Source organism: Eumetopias jubatus, unplaced genomic scaffold (assembly GCF_037043125.1).
Source record: "Eumetopias jubatus isolate StellerSeaLion01/CBP00866 unplaced genomic scaffold, mEumJub1_p1.0 scaffold_5, whole genome shotgun sequence".
In the NCBI taxonomy this organism is placed as follows: Eukaryota; Metazoa; Chordata; class Mammalia; order Carnivora; family Otariidae; genus Eumetopias; species Eumetopias jubatus.
In genome coordinates, this window is record NW_028274811.1 from 149,440,207 (window position 1) to 149,460,093 (window position 19,887).

The 19,887-nt window shown below is 40.0% G+C and overlaps 1 protein-coding gene across 2 annotated transcripts in view; it reads left to right on the forward strand.

Moving 5' to 3' along the window:
• Positions 1–19,887, forward strand: part of MED10 (mediator complex subunit 10) — a 135,910-nt gene that overhangs the window by 78,547 nt on the left and 37,476 nt on the right. Inside the window, exon 9 of one of the 2 annotated variants that reach the window (XR_003612215.2) lies at positions 8,157–8,275. The exons of the other annotated variant lie outside the window; for it this stretch is intronic. The gene's annotated coding sequence lies outside the window, so the exon portion shown is untranslated. Of the gene's footprint in view, positions 1–8,156; positions 8,276–19,887 lie in introns of those variants that run through there. 2 annotated transcript variants of the gene reach the window in all.

Genomic DNA, 19,887 nt, shown 5'->3' on the forward strand with positions numbered 1-19,887 from the left:
TGGTAGAAACTCCACCCAAAACTGACAGATTTTTAAGAACAAGGGAGATCTGAGAAATCCAGCGTTCCTCACCTCATTCTAGGGGGTTCTGCACCAGGCCAGTTCTAGATGGCGGCCGTGTGTTCCTCACATCCCCTGCCCCTGTGGGGAATGAGGGCCATGAGGCTGCAGGTTACTTAATGAAGGATGCTGACAGGGTGACTGACGCATGCCTGCATTTTCTGTTTAGGGTCTGATTAGAAAGAACACAGATCCTGGCCACTCTCAGGAAGGGCAGGCTCTGGGTCGCAAGGTGTGGATTCGGGTGTCTTGCCTTGGCTGTGTTTCTGGCCACAGCTGGGAAGAGATGAGGGACTGTCCAGGGACATCGGCTTACCAGACAGAGTAGAGCCTCTGATGCTGAATTTGCTTCTGAACATTTTGCAAAGAGCCTGGCACACAGTGTCGATAAATATTTGCTGAATGAATGATTAAATCAATTGTCTAGAGCGTCTCTCCTTTTTTTTTTAACCCTCCGTTCACTTAAAAAAACATTTTCTCTTGAAGTATTATGCACAGAGAAGTGCACAAGCATAAATGTGGTGTTTACGAAATTACACTGTGAAACAGGCCCATGAAACACCTGGTCACTGCCCAGTGAATTCAAAAAGAGAGTGTCTTCGTCTGCTCAGGCCGCTATAACAAAGTACCAACCGGGTGACTTACAAGCTCCACCTTAGGAACTTAATCACCTTCCAAATGCCCCACCCCCTAATAACATCACCTTGTTCATTTCTAACATATGAATTTGGGCGGATCGCAAATGTGCAGACCACAGCAAGAACATTTCCAGCCCTCTGAAAGCCCCCATGTCCCCTCCAAATCACTGCCTTCCCCTCCCCATAAAGACCATCAACATGCTGACCTTTGTGGAGACCCCTTCCTGGCTTCTCTTTACAGTTCCACCTGACAGGCAGCATCCTAAGCCCAAGCACTGTTCTTGGTAAATGGAGTCCATCAGTATGTTTCCCTCTGTGTCTGGCTTCTTCTGTTCCCCTTACGTGAGTGATGGTCGCTGCATTGTTGCCAGTGGTTCTTGAATTTCCTTGGCTTCTTGGTATTCTGTTCTATGCACAACAAATTCTTAGGCTATCCTACTCTCAATAGACATCTGGGCTGTGGACATCATGGCTTTGGCTCTTATAAAGATCCCTCCCTGAGCATCACTGTGCATGGCCCCTCGTCACCTGTGCATGTGGCTCTGTAGGGGGTACACCTAGAGAGTGCTGCACCTGGACCAGGGCAAGAGTGCCCTATGCTGGGCTGTGCATGGAACAACCACAGACAGACACACATGGCACCTCTCCCATTCAGCACCTGTCCCTTGGCTCTGCACAGCTTGGCCCTTAACCCTGGACCTCTTACCTGGTGGCTGACACCATCAGGCCCCTAAATAAGCTTCTCCACATCGGCTGTGTGTTTTCAGAGCAAAGGAGTCTCTGAGTGCCAAAAGAGGGGTTTGAGTTGCCCCAGACTTTGCAGTGTGGGAGCTAGTTGGGGTTGAGGAGTTAGGGAAGTGTAGGAGTATACTGGGCCATGATGGGAAGCATGATGGCAAGTCTTCTCATTGGCATCTAGAACGATTTCAACATTAGAACTGTGAGTATCTTTCTTTTTTTTTAAATTTTTTTATTGTTATGTTAATCACCATATATTACACCATTAGTTTTTGATGTAGTGTTCCATGATTCATTGTTTGTGCGTAACACCCAGTGCTCCACGCAGAACGTGCCCTCTTTAATACCCATCACCAGGCTAACCCATCCCCCCACCCTCCTCCCCTCTAGAGCCCTCAGCTTGTTTTTCAGAGTCCATCCTCTCTCATGATTGGTCTCCCCCTCCAATTTCCCCTCCTTCATTCTTCCCCTCCTGCTGTCTTCTTCTTCTTTTTTTTTTCTTAACATATATTGCATTATTTGTTTCAGAGGTACAGGTCTGTGATTCAACAGTCTTGCACAATTCACAGCGCTCACCATAGCACATACCCTCCCCAATGTCTATCACCCAGCCACCTCATCCCTCCCACCCCCCACCACTCCAGCAACACTCAGTTTGTTTCCTGAGATTAAGAATTCCTCATATCAGTGAGGTCATAGGATACATGTCTTTCTCTGATTGACTTATTTCACTCAGCATAACACCCTCCAGTTCCATCCACGTCGTTGCAAATGGCAAGATTGTGAGTAACTTTCTAGATATCTGTAAAACCTAGAGGGGGGTGGGAGGGATGGGGTGGCTGGGTGATGGACATTGGGGAGGGTATGTACTATGGTGAGCGCTGTGAATTGTGTAAGACTGATGAATCACAGACCTGTACCCCTGAAACAAATAATACATTATATGTTAATAAGAAAAGAAAAAAACATTTAATACAATTAAATTATAGTTTTAAAAATTGACATAATTATAGCTTTATTTATATAACTTTGATATAAAATTCTTGAATTTATTATGACTTGTGTTTGACCTTTAATTAAAAAATTGGTGTAAACAGAAGAAAAATAACTTTTTTTGAGAGAATACAAGTATTTTAGAATTGTAAATTCTTAATATTATTTCAATACATTTATAGACTTCCACATTTCATTATTTAATTTATATTTTGATGGAAGTTTATTCAAATGTACACATTCAGATAACATTTCATTGTGTATTTTAATCTGAAATATGTATTATAAAGTAGTGGGTTACTTTAGATCATGCAGAGTAAATGTAAGTTAATTTGTGTGTGTGTGTGTGTGTGTGTATGTGTGTGTGTGGAAACAGAAAATACATAAGTGGGGCTCAGAAATGAAGAGCTTAAAAAGAAATAAATTTTTCAAAGAGGGAGCTCTGCTTAGATTAAAAAATAATCTGGAAACAGGGAAATTAAACAGACTTTTGTCAACTGTGACTCCCATGAAATTTGCAAACAGGATATTATAAATTTTATAGTCAGATTTAATTACTGAAAAAATAATGAAAATGAGCAAGAAAATTATTTCCCAGCAAATAGAAAACTTAAAGAGGTCAGATAGAATCTCTTTATATTCATATTAAGGGAAGATTGTGGTTTTGATCAAATACTGAAAATAGAAAGGACCAATTCTTATCGCATCCACAACTAGAAGCCACAGATGGACCCCAGCCTGCTGCTAGAAGACAGAGTGACATTTTGTGACATTAGTAAACTGGGCAAGAAGGTGGTGACCTCAGCACGTTGTCTTGACAGTGTGCAAGTGTTTCTAGCAAACGCAGTCTGATCAAACTGATGATTCTGATTTTCCCTTTGGTAAGTCTGTGACAGAAAACTCAGTATTTTACATCAAAATTATTTCAAGTGGAAAAAGAAAGTACAGAAACCAACTTTTATACTTCAGGTTTAAAGGCAAAGTATTTTATTTTTGTGGATGGTGTAAAGAAGTGGTCCAGTTTCATTCTTCTGTGTATAGCTGTCCAGTTTTCCCAACACCATTTGTTGAAGAGACTGTCTTTTTTCCATTGGATATTCTTTCCTGCTTTGTCGAAGATCAGTTGACCATAGAGTTGAGGGTCTGTTTCTGGGTCTCTATTCTGTTCCATTGATCAATGTGTCTGTTTTTGTGCCAGTACCATACTGTCTTGATGATGACAGCTTTGTAATAGAGCTGGAAGTCCGGAATTGTGATGCCGCCAGCTTTGCTTTTCTTTTTCAAGACTGCTTTGGCTATTCAAGGTCATTTTTGGTTCCATATAAATTTTTGGATTATTTGTTCTAACTCTGTGAAAAATGCTGTTGGTATTTTGATAGGGATTGCATTAAATCTCTAGATGGCTTTGGGTAGCATAGACATTTTACAGTATTTGTTCTTCCAGTCCATGAGCATGGAATTATGTTTCCATTTCTTTGTGTCCTCTTCAATTTCTTTCATCAGTGTTTTATAGTTTTCAGAGTACCTCTTTCACCTCTTTGTTTAGGTTTATTCCTAGGTATTTTATGGTTTGGCACAATTGTAAATGGGATGATTCCTTGGTATCTCTTTCTGCTGCTTCATTCTTGGTGTAGAGAAATGCAACAGATTTCTGTAGATTGATTTTGTATCCTGTGACTTTACCAAATTTGTGTATCAGTTCTAGCAATTTTTTGGTGGAGTCTTTTAGATTTTCAATATAGAATATCATGTCATCTATAAATAGTGGAAGTTTGACTTCTTCCTTACTGATTTGGATGCCCTGTATTTCTTTTTATTTTTGTCAGACTGCTGTGGCTAGGACTCTAGTACTGTGACAGTGTTGAATCACTAAATTGTACACCTGAAACTAATATTATGTTAACTAACTGGAATTTAAATAAAAACTAAAAAAAAAGAAGGCAAATTTTGTTTTGTAACTTTTCTATATTTTGTGACTTAGCTTTGGCCAAGATGCTATCTGTGCCTGGAAACATCCAAGTTCTTAATTATAAGAACACAAAACGTCCCTTGCACATAAAAATCACACAAGTGTAATTATTTTTTTTTTTAAGATTTTATTTATTTGACAGAGAGAGACACAGCGAGACAGGGAACACAAGCAGGGGGGAGTAGGAGAGGGAGAAGCAGGCTTCCCCGCTGAGCAGGGAGCCCAATGTGGGGCTCAATCCCAGGACCCTGGGACCATGACCTGAGCCAAAGGCAGACGCTTAAGGACTGAGCCACCCAGGCGCCCCACAAGTGTAATTATTACCATGTAAAGAAGTCTGCATAAAGAGCAAACAACCAGCAGTGTTCAAGAAAGCTATGTGAACATTGAAATACATTGAGGTAATGTTCTTAAAGCATATTAAGTTCAATACTTAGCAAGCATGATCATGTGTTTTGTTAGCATGATGCCACTAGTATAATATTTAAAGAAAACAATAGAAATGTCCTACTTTTGTAGATGTGATTTCAAAATTAAATGATAGAATGGTTGAACATGGAATATAGACCAAAATTGAAGCATATGAACATTATCAAGGATGGAAAATTCAAGTGAGATCCATATTTTAATGACTAATAAAGTGAGAGGAAGAATCATACATAAATGTTTACAAAAGTAAATATTACTCAAACTACATTGTACCTAGGACTAATTCTCTGTTGAAAACTAACATTTATTATATGTGGTGTTAACTACCATACAAAAGAAAACAGGGACATCAAAAGAAGTGGCTATGTCATTGGTTTAAATCCATCGTAATATGTATGGGTTTTGACTTACAGAAAAGACAAGATAAGCCACTTTCAATTTTAGACATTGATTTAAATGATAGTTGAGGGCCTATGGTAAAGGCACTCATAATTCTGTATTAGTAAAGAGGAGAGCTTACAAACCAGAATTTTGGGTGAAAGTCCAAACTGGGAGTCATGGCTCAATTATACCCATAGTGACATTTTTTGGAGCAATGGAAGCAATAATTATGCACACTGTTTTCTGGATCTTCCCGAAGATGGAATATCCTATCAAACTGGACCTTTCAATCATTCTCAAATACTGGAAGGGAATAGCAGATAGTTGCTGTTAGAGAAATCAGATCTTATTTTGACAAAAGAGAAATATTTACTGGGAGAATTACGTGAAACAACAGATGACCCTCAAATAAAATTTAATATGGTCCTTAGCATACAAATGAAATAAATGTTGAGTCTGTACTATTCACAGTCATGGGGTATGAACTCTTGTTTGCTAAGGCTATGTAGCAAAAAGCTTACACAAAAGCCAACCCAAAATAGGATTAAAATAATTTGAAATGTTTTTGTTTAAAAAAAGGGGATTTTGCTCATGTAGAATATGCACTGAAGGTGCCATTCCAATGAACCTTGAAAACTTAGAACCAGGAAATGAAAATGTCTGCATGCCTATGAAGAAGAGTGTGTATTAATGATTCTGAAATGAATTATACCCATTGTGACTTAGGACACAGTCTCAAATGAAGAGACTTGTGAGTAAGTTGGGCAGCTTTCTATCAGTTGGGTGTTCTTTATAATGTTCCAGAATTTTCTGGATTCGGGAAGAATTTTCTTCTTTAAAAGAAGAACTTACACGATTCACTTCAGTAAGAATTAAGTAAATAAAGCAAATGACAGATTAAGGCATTCATTGATTGTATATTTTTATAGCTTATTTAAGCAAACCAATATTGATATGTTATTGTTAGCTGAAGCCCAAACTTTATTCAGATTTTCTTAGTTTTTACCAAATGCCCCTTTTCCGTTCCAGGATCCTGTTCAGGATATTGCATTTCATTTAGTTGTCTTACCTCCTTAGGCTCTGCTAGGCAGTACTGTCTTTTCAGACTTTCCTTGTTTTTGATGACCTTGACAGTTTTGAGGGATGCTAGTTGGGTATTTTGCAGAATGTCTTTCAACTGGGATTTGTCTGATGTTTTTCTCGTGATCAGACTGGGGTTATAGGTTCTGGGGAGACAGACCACAGGTGTTAAGTACCATTTGCACCATATCATATCAAGGGGACACACTGTCAACGTGACTTGTCACAGCAGACAGTAACTTTGAATACCTGGGGAGGTCATAATTGAATTTCTTTACTGTAAAGTTACTCCCACCCCTTCATACTGTTCTCTTGGAAGGAAGTCACTTGCTTTAGAGTGCTGAGTCATGCTCCATCTCTTTGAGAAGAGAGTATCCCTATAAGTTATTTGAAATTCTTCTGCATGCGACACTTGTCTATTCTCTCCCATTAATTTAGGTATTCAATCATTTATTTCACTATGGAGTCATGGATATTTATTTTATACTTTGGGTCATAATCTAGTAAGACTTTACTCACTTTTTGCTCAAATTGGTTCAGCTTTGACCATTGGGAGCTCTTTTAATTGTCTCCCTTGACTTTTTGATATATTCCCTGGTCATAGTGTTTAATTAATTAATTAATTATATTATATTATATTATTATTTAGCACTTCCTTGCCTCTTGTACTCTACCAGATGCTCAAGGCCCCTCTTGTGCATCCTCTCATTGCAGAGCAGTATTAGAAACCAGGATGTGAGTGCTAGATGTGTTTATTGCTACAGGGTGGTGTTGTTCTTAGGTGCTCTCATCTGATGGAACAAGGAAATATATATGAGAATATTAACTTATGCATAAACATTTGGCTATAAATATTTCTTGATGAAGCCATCTGTATCTATATTAAGCTAAATATGGGTTTATGAGGGCACTTGGTTAGCTCAGTCAGTTAAGTGTCTGCCTTCAGCTCAGGTCATGGTCCCAGAGTCCTGGGATCGAGCCCCGCATGGGGCTCCCTGCCCAATGGGGAGACTGCTTCTCCCTCTCCCTCCGCCACTCCCCCAGCTCATGCTCTCTCTCTCTCTTTCTCGCTCTCACTCTCTCTCTCTCTCTCTCAAATAAATAAATAAAATATTAAAACAAACAAACAAACATGGGTTTGTATCTCAGCTCTAATCTGTTACTACCTGGGTCATTCTAGCCTCTTCCCTGTGCTTATCTCCAGCCTCCCACTCCAACAGTGAGAAACCTGGCTGCTACCATCCCCACCCATTTCCTTAATTATTCTGTTCCAGGCTAGATGTCCAGTGGTTTCAGAACTGGTAATGTGTACCCTGGTGGGAAACACGTTATCAACTAGAGCACAGTGCTTATGTACAGTTTCCATTGTCCTCAGTCTTACAGGCCCCACTCATTTCTGGAGTGGCTGATTTCAGCCCCTTTCCTCTTGCCTCTTAAGTGAAGATGTTTCACCTGTAATACAGTTAGATTCTTCTGTCACAGTCTGCATTCCATCCTGGGATCCCATGACCTCTTAAGTGATTAATATTTTTTGTATTCATTAAAGCTCCCTATTTACACAAATTCTATGGGTTTTGAGAACTGTAAAGCATCATGTATACACCATTACAGTATCATACAGAATACTTTTGCTACTATAAAAAACCCTTTGCTTCACATACATTCCCCCACTCCCAGTTTAAACCTTTGGCAGCCACTAATTTGTTTAATGTCTTTATGTAAATTTTTCCTTTTCCAGAATATCATATAATCAGAATCATAAAGTATCTATCTATCCTTTTCAGATTCGTATCTTTAATTTAACAGTATGCATTTAAGTTTTATCCATGCATTTGTGTGACTTGAGATTTCATTTATTTTAATTGCAGAATGGAATCACATTGTATGGAAGTGCCACAGTTTGGTTATTCACTCACCTATTGAAGGACATCTTGGTTGCTTCCAGTTTGGGATGATTATGGCTAGAGTTTCAATGCAGGTTTTTGTGTGGACCAAAGTTTTCAAATGGTTGGGTAAATACCTAGGAACATGGTTGCTGAATCATGTGGTCCAAACAGTTTAGCTATATATGAAGCTGTGAAACTGTCTACCAAAGTGTCTGTACCGCTTCTCATTCTCAGTAATAATAAATGGGAATTACCGTTGCTCCACATTTTTGTCAGCATTTGATATTATCAGTTTTTTGTTTCGTATTTTAACCAATTCTAGCCATCTTAGCCATTCTAATAGGTATGTCAGGATATCTCATTATTGTTTGGATTTGCATTTCCCTAATGAAAAATGATGTTGAGGATTTTTCATATGCTTACTTGCCATCTGTAAATCTTTCTTGGGGAAGTGTCTGCATCTTTTATCCATTTTAAAAATTGGGTTCTTTATTTTCTAATTTTTGAGTTTTAAGCTTCTTTGTGGATTTTCAATATAAATCCTTTATTAGATATGTGTCTTGAAATATTTCCTCCCAGCCTGTGCATTGTATTTCTATTCTCTTAACAGTGTTTTTTACACAGCAGAAGATTTTAGTTTTAATAAATGCAAATTATGAATTCAGCTTTTTCTTTCATGGATCATACTTTTCCAGTTGAATCTAAAACCTAATCATCAAATTCAAGTTTTCATGGTTTTCCTCCTAAAATCTCTTCTAGAAGTTTTATGGTTTTGCATTTTACATTTAGAGCTAATTTGAGTTAATTATTGTTAAAGGTGTAAGTTCTGCGTCTAGATCTTTTTTTTCATATTGACATTTAATTGTTCTAGCATCATTTTTGAAAAAAAAAGCTATTTTTTTAATATTGAATTTCCCTTTCTTTTTTGTCAAAAATCAGGTAACTATATTTTTGTGCTCTATTTATGGTCTCTCTATTCTGTTCCATTGACCTGTTTGTCTGCTTTTTTGTCAATACTATGCTGTCTTAATTTGTGTGGTTTTATAGTAAACCTTGAAATCAAATAGCATGAGTCCTCCAACTTCATTCTTCTTCTTCTTCAGTATTGTATTGCCCATTCTAGGTTTTTTGCCTTTTTATATGTACTTTACAATTAGTTTGTTGATATTCATGAAAGAGTCTTGTGGGACTTTGACTGAAAGTACCTTCAATCTATGGATTGATTTGGGAAGAATTGACAACAATATTGAGACCTCCTATCCATGAACATGGGATATCTCTCCATTTATTTTGATCTTCTTTGATTCCCTTCATCAGTATTTTGTAGCTTTTTACATGCAGACCCTGTATATATTTTTGTTAAATTTATACATGATAATTTCATTTTATGTTGGTATTGTATTAGTTGGTATTTGTACTAGTCAGAGTTCTGCAGAGGAATAGAACCAACAGAATGTGTGTGTCTATATCTATCTATCTATCTATCTATCTATCTATCTATCTATCTATCATCTACCTATCTATCGATCTATCGATCGATCTATCATCTGTCCATCTATCTATCATCTACCTATTTTTCTATCATCTATTGAGAGAGGTTTATTTTAAGGAATTGGCTCACATGATTGTGGAGGCTTGTTAAGTCCAAATTCTGAAGGGTAGGCTGGCAGGCTGGGAACCCAGGGAAGAGTTGTAGTTTGAGTCCAAAGACAGTCTGCTTCTAGAATTCCTTTTTCCTTAGAGAAGCCTAGACTTTGTTCTATTAAAATCTGCAGCTAATTGGATGAGACCCACCCATCTTATGGGGGGTAATCTGTTTTTTTTTTTTTATTTTAAAAGATTTTATTTATTTGAGAGAGAGAGAATGAGAGATAGAGAGCACGAGAGGGAAGAGGGTCAGAGGGAGAAGCAGACTCCCTGCTGAGCAGGGAGCCCGATGTGGGACTCAATCCCGGGACTCCAGGATCATGACCTGAGCCGAAGGCAGTCGCTCAACCAACTGAGCCACCCAGGCGCCCTAATCTGCTTTTCATAAAGTGCAATGACTTAAGTGCTAATGTCATCCAAAAAACACCTTCACAGAAACATCCAGTATAATGTTTGACCAAATATATAAACACTGTGGCCCAGTCAAGTGGACACATAGGATTAACTATCAGAGTATTTTTAAGCTTCAGATTCCAATCGTTTATTGACGGTTTATAAGAAAGCAATTGACTTTTGTGTTTTAAGCATGTACTGTGGGACTTTGTTTAACTTGCTTATTAGTTCTAGGACTGTTTTTTGTTGGGCTTTTCTTCATACACAATTATTATCTGTGAAAAAAGACAGTTTTACTTATTTCTTCCCATTGTGAATGTAACTATTTCTATTTCTTTCATTATTGCACTAGCTAAAATTTCCAGTGCCATGCTGAATAGGAGTGGTGAGAGAGGACATCACTGCCTGGTTCCTGATCTTGGGGGGAAGTGTCTAGTCTCTCATCCTTAAGTAGGATGTGAGCTTTAGGTTTTTAGTAGATGTCCTTTATCAATTTGAGGATATTCCTCTCTCTTCCTAGTTTGCTGAGAATTTTGTCATAAATAGGCATTGGAGTTTGTTAAATTATGATTAAATGGTTTTTCTTCTTTAGCTTGTTGATATGAGAATTATATCAACTCATTGATAGATTTTTGAAAGTTGAACAAGCCTCATATGCTTGGAATAAATCCCACTTGGTTTTGGTAAGTAGTTCTTTTTATACATTGATGGATTTGATTCACTAACATTTTGTTGAGGATTTTTGCATCTAAATGCATAAGAGATATTCATCTATAATTTTCTTTTTTAAAAATGTCTTTTACCTGGTTTGAATATTAAAGTAATGCTGACCTCATAGACAAGTTAGGAAATGTTCCTTCTGATTTTATTTTCTAAAAGATATTATGGAGAATTAATATTATTTCTACCTTAAATGTTTGGTAGAATTTACCAATGAAACCATCTGGACCCAGGGCTTTCTTTTTTGGAAGGTTATTAATTATTGATTCAATTTCTTTAGTAGATATAGGGATAATTATGTTGCCTACTTCTCTTTGTGTGAGTTTTGTTATTTTGTTCCTCTCAAGAAATTCATTAATTTCATCCACATTATCAAATTTTGGGGCAGAGTTGTTAATAGCATTCCTTTATTATCCTTTTAATGCCCAAGGAATCAGTAATGTTGACCTCTCTTTCATTTCTTATATTGGTGACTTGAATTCTATCTTTTCTCCTTCCCTCCCTTTCTCTCTCTCTCTCTGTCTCTCTCTCTCATTCTGACTAAAGATTTATCAATTTTATTTATCTTTTCAAGAACTAGCTTTTCAGTCCTTTGATTTTCGTTCTTTTATACTTTCTCTGAATCCCACAAATTTTGCTGAGTTGTATTCTCATTGTTATTTAGTTCTAAATATTTAAAACATTTGCTGAACTTCCTTTTGGCCTATGGGTTTTTGGAAGTATGCTGTTTAATTTCCAAATATTTGGGGGTTTTCCAGCTATCTTTCTGTTGCTGATTTCTAATTTCATTTTGTTGTGGTCTAAGAATATACTTTGTATGATTTCTATTCTTTTAAACTTGTTAAGGTATTTTTCATGGCTCAGAACATGGTTTATCTTGGTGCATGTTCCACGTGAGCTTGAGAAGAATGTGTGTTCTATTATCACTGAATGAAGTATTCTAGAATGTGTCAATTAGATCAAGTTGATTGATGGTGCTGTTCAGGTTATCTATATATTTACTGATTTTCTGCCCACTTGATGTATCAGTTACTGGCAGAGGTTGTTCAAGTCTCCAAATATAATAGTGAAGTTGTCTATTCCTCCTTTCATTTCTTTCTCTTCTCACATATTTTGATGCTCCGTCATGTGGCACATTCATGTTGATCATTATGTCTTCCTGGAGAATTAACTCCTTTATCATTATTTAATGTCCCTCTTTATTTCTGTTAATCTTCTTTGTTCTGAAATCTACTTTCTCTGAAATTATTATAGCTACTCCAGCTTTTTTCACCCATTAGTGTTAGCACAATATAACTTGCTCCCATCCCTTCAATTTTGTCTGAGTCTTTCTTTATATTTCATGTGGGTTTTTTTTTTTGTAGACAATATAGTGTTGATTTTTTTTTAATACCACATGAGAATCTCTATGATTTAAGGAGTTTCTGAGGCTATACACTTTAAAGTGATTATTGATATATTTGGATTGATATCTACTGTTCTTAACCAATTTATATTCATTAATTATTCATTTTATTTCTCTCCTTTCCTGCCATCTCTGGTTTTCATTGAGCATTTTATGTAATTCCATTTTATTTCTGAGCATGTCAATTTTACCTCTTTTAAGAATTTTTAGTGGCTGCCTTAGCATTTACAATATACATTTTTAAGTAAACTAAATCAATCTTCTAATAGCACTATATCCTACCATGTATAGTGCAAGTATTTTATATGTGTAGGGCAGGTACTTTTTATGTGTAGTGCAATTCCTCTCTTCTCTCCCTCGATACATCCCTGTCATTTATGTGCTGTAATCACACAACACCACATTACTGTTATTCCCTTAAGCAAATAATTATCTTCCAGATCAATCAAAAATCAGAACAATACAAATATTTTACTTTCCTTTATTCCTTCTCTGACACTCGTCCTTTTTAAAAAAGGTAGACCCAAGTTTCTAATCTCTATTGTTTTCCTTCTTCCAGGAGAGAGAACTCCTTTTAGCATTTCTTCCAGGGCTGATCCACTGACAATGAATTCCCTCGATTTTTGTTTGTCTAAGGAAGTCTTTATTTTTCCTTCATTTTTGGAGGATTATTTCCTTGAGGGATAGAATTCTAGGTTGTTTTTTTTTTTTGAAATATTTCAGTTCTGTTTTCTGATGAAAAACACTGAAATTCTTATCCATGTTTTTGTATAGACAAGATGTTCTTCCCTGACTTCTTTCAAGATTTTCTCTTTGTCTTTGGTTTTCCACACATTGGATGTGATGGGTCTAAGTGAGTGTGCATGTATATGTGTGTGTAAACGTGTGTTTTGGTTAGTAATACTGCTTGGTGTTTTCTGAGCTTTCTAGATGTGTGGGTTGGTGTTGTCATTAATTTTGAAAAAGTCTGAGCCATTATTGCTTTCTATATTTCTTGTGCCCACTTCTATCTTCTCCTTTTGCTGTTGGCATATCCTCAAGCTCTCTGACTCTTTCCTTGGCTGTGTCTAGTTTACTGATGAGACATCGAAAGTGTTTTTCATTTCTGTTACCGTGTTTCTGATTTCTAGCATTTCCTTTCAGTTCTTTCTGAGTGTTTCCATCTCCCTGCTTACGTTAGCCATTTGTCTTAGTCTTTTCAGGCTGTTATGCCAAAATGCCACAGACTGGGTGGCTTTTAAACAATAGAAATGTATTGCTCACAGTTGTGGAAGCTAGGCGTCTGAGATCAAGGCACCAGCAGATTTGGGGTCTGATGAGAGCCTGCCCCCTAGATGGCTGTCTTTTTGCTATGACCTCATATAGTGGAAGGAGCAAGGGAGATTTTTAAGGTATTTTTTATCAGGGCACAACTACCCCTTATGAGGGCTCTGTCCTAAAGACCTGATCACATTCCAGAGGCCCCTTCTCCAAACACCATCACACTGAGGGTTAAGATGTCAACATAGGATTTTTGAGAGAACACATTCAGTCCATAGAACCATCTGTTTTTGCATGTTGCCTCTTTACCCACTTAACATACTAATCATGGTTATTTAAACATGCTAATACTTAACATACTAATCATAGTTATTTAAATTTCTCTGGCTGCTAATTCCAACATCTTTGTCACATCTGAGTCTGATCCTGATGCTGCACTGCCTGTTTATAGACTATTTCTCTCTTGCCCCTTTGCATACGTTATCTGTGTTTTGAAGGCTGAGTAAGAAGAATGGAGCTAAAGATTTATGTTAATCAGGGTAGGAGTTGGGCTGTTTTTTGTGGACTTGTTTGTTTTAATGTTTGCTATAAACTGTAGATGGAAGGGGCTTACAATTCCTCTGGTTTCAGTGTTTTTGTCTCTCCTGTAGTCTTTAACTTCCCTTAGAGCTCTTCTTAGAGTGTGCTTTGCGGTGGTCTTGGCTCTGTCCCATGCTTATACTGGAGTCCTGGTGGAGTTGGTGACAAGGCGTAGGGGCCGGGGAGCGTTCCAGTGTTCTGTAATCTGATTGCAGTGATTGGAGCCTGGGTCTTGGGGCTGTGACTTTCACCAGTGTCTCTCCATTGGCCCAGGTTACCCCCATAGCCCTTCTTTGCTTCCCTCCTTTTATTTCCTTGAAGGCTGGCTCTGTTGACTGTTTTTCTCCTTAGGCGAGACAGAAAGGCTGGCAGGGGCTGGAGCAGGATGAAAGCCCCTGACCCACCTGGGATAAGGTTCTGGCCATCTGTTTCTCCCCGAGGCGTAAGCCTTTGTTATGGAGAGGGCCTGGGCATATTTCTTGATGATTATTCTTGCCTTCTCCCTGCCGTGGCCATGAGGGGATCTTTCTTAGGTCTTCATGAAAACCCGGTGTGGCTCCTGGTTGTAACCCCATGAGAATGTGCGCACCCGCGCCCAGAGGTGCGGTTCCCAGGAATTTCTTATTCTCTTGCTAGTCCACCCTTAGCCTCCAGCAGTTCAAATTGCTGTGTAAGTGTTGCTACCAGTTGACGTCTCCAGGGACTTCTGCTCCTGGCAAGCAGATCTTGGTTGCCTATCTTGCTGGTTGTGTGCATCTCTCCAGATTTGGGGGTGTTGGTCTGCCCTTCAAGCTCAATTTTTCTGTGAGGTCCAAGAAAAGTTTTTGATTTTCAGCAAAGGAGAAAGCTGCACAGTTGCACCAAATTTGGGCCACTTTTTACTCTGGATTTCAGGTGTGATGCAAATGAGACCAGCCTGCACCTGTTTCTCTCCCATTTCTCCTTGTCTTTACTCCTTCATTAGCTTCCTTTTGCTTCTGGGGCTGGGGCCCGTCTGTTTCCTCTCCCTAGTCCCCTCTCCCTTGTAGCCTTCTGGAAAGGGATGTAAAAGCCATTCTTAACTGCAGTTCCAGGGTAGAAAAAGCAAAGCTGATCCTGCATCAGTGGATTGAAAATGGGAAAAGGGGATACAGCACAGAGGTCTTTCTGAGGGACCACCATGGGCCTTGGTGACCAGCGGGGTGGGATGCGGGTGAGGGGGTGGAGGAAGAGGTAGGAGAAAGGATAGCGCAATTTTAGGCTGTGTGACTGGGTGGATTAATCACTGGTTAGGTATGCCCTGAACATATCTAATAAATAGATAGATATTCCCACGATGATGGGAAAGTCAAGCCAGCTGTTGCACCCGAAGCAGAAGAATTGCTGTGATCACATCTGTGCTTTTACAGGGAGACCTCAGGAGGGTGTAAAAAGGACCCGTGGTGGCAGGTCGTTGGGACATATATTGCGGGCAGGTAGATGCCAGACTTCTCCTGTCTCCCTTCTCCTTGACGGAGACCCAGAGGGGATGGGCCAGTGCTGAGGCCAAGCAGGAGATGGAAGCAAACAACAAAGTTGCTCATAGATCTCCTTGCAGTGCTTTGCTATGAAAAGAAACTCAATAAAAGCTTCATTTTCAAAAAACAGTAGGCTTCTCTTCTGAGAAATAAATGTTTCTTTCTTTCTTTTTCTTTCTTTTTTTTTCTTTCTCTCCTTTCTTTCTTTCTTTCTTTCTTTCTTTCTTTCTTTCTTTCTTTCTTTCTTTCTTTCTTTCTTTCTTTCTTTCTTTCTTTTCTTTCTTTCTTTCTTTCTTTTCTTTCTTTCTTTCTTTTTTCCTCCCTCCCTTCCTTCTTTCCTTCCTTTCCCTGCACTAACAGGAAACAGAATTAAGGTTGAGCCTCGTGCCCAAGGCTACAGTGATAGATACAGTTGTCCACATCCCTGTGATCAAATATTGAAAGTGCACTTGAGGCAACTGATGCCCAGGTGGAACCACAGAGTCCCCTATGGGCCACAGGAATGAAACATTCTGCACCTCAAATCACGAGCAGGCTTCACAATCCCAGATCCGCTTCTACTTGAATCTATTTTGGAATTGTGAGAAATCAACATGAAAACGTATATATGCTAGGAGCAACTTTGAAAAAAATGTCTTCACTCACCTCAAAAAGCCAGACTTGAAGGCCTCCTCCCTGTTAGTGTGTGGTTCAGGCACAGTGCCACTATCCACCCTGAGCCACGAGATGCCCATCCTCCTTTCAGATCCTCCAAGCCCGCTATGGGCATAAGCCTTGTCAGTCCAGAATCCCCAGTTGTTGGCGTTCATGGGAGCATGAAGGAGCAGGTGTAGCAAAATTGGGGGGAAAAGTGAACTTTAGACTTTGATAAAAATAATTCAGTTTTATTACTTTTAAATATATGGACTAATCCTGGCTAGGGTTAAAAGGGCTACCCATTTAAAGGGCTTGCCTTAATAAGGAATCATTTTAATTCTTGTTCATATTTCGGTAACCCTGTTTACATGCAGGATCTGTTCAGATATGTCTAAAAACAAGTTATTGTCTTGACTAGTAAGCTTTTCTTCATAATTTACACATTCTAGCTTAGACACTGGTTTTTCAGATTGCAAGGACGTGACTTTTGCACTGGCCCTTTGAAGATGGCTGCTAGAATGTCCCGTGTTCTGGATGGAGAGGACAGTGATGGATGGGCACCAGCTCCCAGGACACACCGTCAGAAACCCCCTGAAGGCCTGTCTGCAGATGCTGATTAACCTGACAGGTTTATCCAGCTCCCAGAAGACCCTCCTTCCCAATTAACCCCACATATACAGTTAGCATTGATTGAGGACTCTAGAGATAGATATACAACAGTCCTGTCCGCCGGCACCAAGAGTCTAGTTGGTGGAGGCGGCGGGGTTGTGGGGCGGAGGGGGGGGGGGGGCTTGTGCAGATGATGCAGTAGGGGCCATGGCAGAAGTAAGCACGGGGTCTATGGGGATGGGGGCCATGGGGACGAGTAGTCAATTCTGCCTTTGATGGAAGTGAGGCTTGGGAAAGTTACACAGAAGTGACTTTCGGTTTGAATTATGATAAAGGAGTTCGTTGAGAAACAGGACCCAAGATGAAGCAACGATGAAGGTCCAGGGCCGTGGTGGGTAGGAAGCATGTGCTGCCTTGGGAGCCTGGGACTAGTGTAGTGTGGTTGGGCAGGGATGGCGCGTGCATGTGTGTGAGGGGGAGGGGTGTTTCCTCAGCGATCGTGATGTGTGGAACCAGACAGACAGCAGCAGAAGCTGAGACCCCGGGGGGCTTCAGTGCCACAGCAAACAATTTAGACTCTATTCTAATGACCTTGGCAAGCTGGCTAATGGCCTTTAACATTTTTTTTTAACTTTTTACTTGAAATAATTTTGGACTTAACAAGAGAGTTGCCAAGATAGCACACAGAGTTCCTGCACACCCTTCCTCTGACTTCCTCCAATGTTAATATATATGCGACTCTGGCACATTAGACAAAATCAGAAATTAACACTGATGTAATATTACTAACTCAACTACAGACGAGTAAGATTTCATCAGTTTCCCACGTGTGTCCTCTTCTGTTACAGCATCCAATGCAGGTTTCATGCTGCTCTGTGAGTGCGGAGTGGTGGCACGGTAACGGGGGCAGATGTGGTGCTGGCCGTGCTGTGAGGGCACAGACAATGGGATGCGTGGGACACAACGAAGGAAAAGCTAAACTCACAATGCAGGACGGAGCTTCCTGTGCAGCCAGTCAGAGGAGAAACAAACAAAACAAAACCCTTCAAACAGACACCCGAACATGGGCCCATATCGAAAAAGCATGCGTATTGAATATGGGTCTTCTAGGCATACATGTTAAAAAACTAAAGTGGATTTAAAATGCTAAGCCAACAGAGAAAACACGATCTCTCTGTGCAGTACACACACACACACACACTCACACACACGTATTTTATAATCGATATTATGTATTTCTGTAATTGAATAGAAAACTATAATTTTTTGGAATAAGTCCCATTCTATATATTATTTAGACTTATTTTTTAATTCTTATTTTTAAACTTATTTATAAACTTCTTAAAACTCTCTCAGACAACTTTTGAAAAAAGGCTAACAATTATCCAATAAAGAACTAAATTCCCACCTCCCGATAGTCATCCCATCTACCCGGGTTAAGATGGAGACAAAAAATGGAATAAAATTATTGCAAAACCAAAGGCTAAGAAGTAGCTGACATGCCCATAGTCCCTTGTCTCTGGGACCAAGGAGGACCCGCAGTGACACTGGGCCTGTCCCTGGGACTTGCATTCAGAAGAAGAGCAGCGGGGGACAGAAGCAGAGCCATGTGAGGCAGGAAAAGGGAAAACAAGATGCCTTCCATCTAACTTCTCTTAAGGAGAATATTTAAAATAAGATTTCTTGCTTTTGTTAGATCAGTAAGGGTGACAGGGGACCAGAGAAATCTGACAGAGGAAGGGAGGCAGAGGGTCTCAGGAAATAGCCTGGGGAAACCCCCAGGAGACACTGGGGACCTGGGCCAAGGTCTCAGAGGCACCGCGGGGAGGTCCTGGCAGAGCCGCTCGGGTGATGGCTGCTGAGGACTGGGTCAGCCTGGGAGACCAGAAAGTGGGCATTGAAGAGGGCGAGCCTGGGGAGGTCAGAACAAAGTATGCACAGAATCTCTGAGAAGGTCTCGGCGGGAGTTTACTCCACAATAGCATATGCCAGGCAGTGATGGAATTAGGACCCCAAGAGAAGGCACACTGAACATGAGCCGTTCAAGGTGCGCCAGGATGTGTAACACGACATTAGGAATGGATTGGATTGGCTCTGATGGGTACTGTCCCCAGGTAGGATTATCCAACGCAAGAACACATAGGCAGTATTCCTCTGAGCGGCCTCTGCCTTTGGCATATTCTGAACTTCCTGATTTCATCTCTGCCACTGTGGAGTACTTCACTAGATGAAATCTGGTGGGATATGCTTGAAAAACAAATGTTAGTGGTTGGAACGCTAAAAGAAGATGAAAGGAAGGAAGATTTGGAATTCCAGCAAATCGGGCTGACTTTCCATTTCATGGAGAAGGCACAAAATAAGAAGCAGGTTGAAGTGTTAGAACTCGGCTGAGCCTTCCTGGAAGTAGTGGCAAAGAGAAGCTGGAAAGAAAACACAAGACGCATACTCCCCCATTTCAGGAAGAAGACGGCTGTAACAGAGACAAGCAGAGCCTGGAACACAGGTGAGCTGAAGATGCGTCTCTAGAAGCGCAGGGCGTCTACAGGCTTACAGGTGACGGACTCCGGAGGTACGGATGGTAACTTGTTCATGAGACTGCTGGGGATGGTGCTTCAGGGGGAAGACAGGTGGGAACCAGGGGAAGGTGTCCAATGGGGCGTGTCTGGCAGTCCTCTTAATTCCACAGCAGGAAGGGACAGTGGCCATCACCATGGCCCAGCTGGACTCATAAGAGAAACCATTAAACATTGGAAAGAGCCCATGGTCCCAGGAGCCCTGGGACAGGAAGGAGAGAGGGAAGTCAGGAAGAAATGGGAGATGGAAAGCATTTGTATACGTGGAAAGGGAAGGAGCCTCTCAATGAGACCCGGAGAACAGCACCCCGCTGCTGCAAATTTCTAATCTTTGCTGGAGGGACAGTGTCTGAAATATGACTCTCTGAAATGAAGGGCTGGGACACATTTTCCCC